The sequence below is a fragment of the Seriola lalandi genome, unplaced genomic scaffold (genome assembly GCF_002814215.2).
Source record: "Seriola lalandi dorsalis isolate HSWRI2012SDOR001 ecotype SW California unplaced genomic scaffold, Sedor1 jcf7180002054861, whole genome shotgun sequence".
In the NCBI taxonomy this organism is placed as follows: Eukaryota; Metazoa; Chordata; class Actinopteri; order Carangiformes; family Carangidae; genus Seriola; species Seriola lalandi.
The window spans coordinates 777,291-777,782 of record NW_019525414.1 but is presented as its reverse complement, the minus strand read 5'-3'; the positions used below and the strand labels follow the sequence as shown (position 1 = coordinate 777,782).

General features: G+C 40.0%; 1 protein-coding gene across 2 annotated transcripts in view; it reads right to left on the bottom strand.

Annotated features, from left to right (window-relative positions):
- Nucleotides 1-492, bottom strand: part of LOC111670789 (pleckstrin homology domain-containing family G member 4B-like) — a 32,744-nt gene that overhangs the window by 12,385 nt on the left and 19,867 nt on the right. The gene's annotated exons all lie outside the window — the stretch shown is intronic.

Genomic DNA, 492 nt, shown 5'->3' with positions numbered 1-492 from the left:
CTTTCACTGACACACACGTCTCATCTGTAATTAGCCCACAGCTGTGCTTAATGTACCTCACACCAGCAGATTTCATAATTAACAAGCAGAAATGATTACATAGATACATAAAAAACACAGATTAACAATGCTCTGTCACACTCATCACACCTCACACTGAAATACATGACGTTCAATCTTTTTAATTCTTAAAGGTGTACTGGCACCTAAAGAGCACATAACTATCCTATCACATGATGTAGGAGTCATAATAACAAAAAAAATTTGAATGTGCCGGCTGCTTGGTGCGTGTACTTCACATTTCAATCCGTACAAAGGGCGTTACTGTCAGTTTCATTCATGTCGTAGAGACTTATCCTGACACTGACCTCAGTCACTGCAGGAGTCCCTCAAAAAGCCTTTTGAAGCTGTCACAACTGGCAAAAATAACCTCACACTGATGGTTTCAAACCCAAATTTGCCCCCACAAGCATAGCAAGACATGTATACACA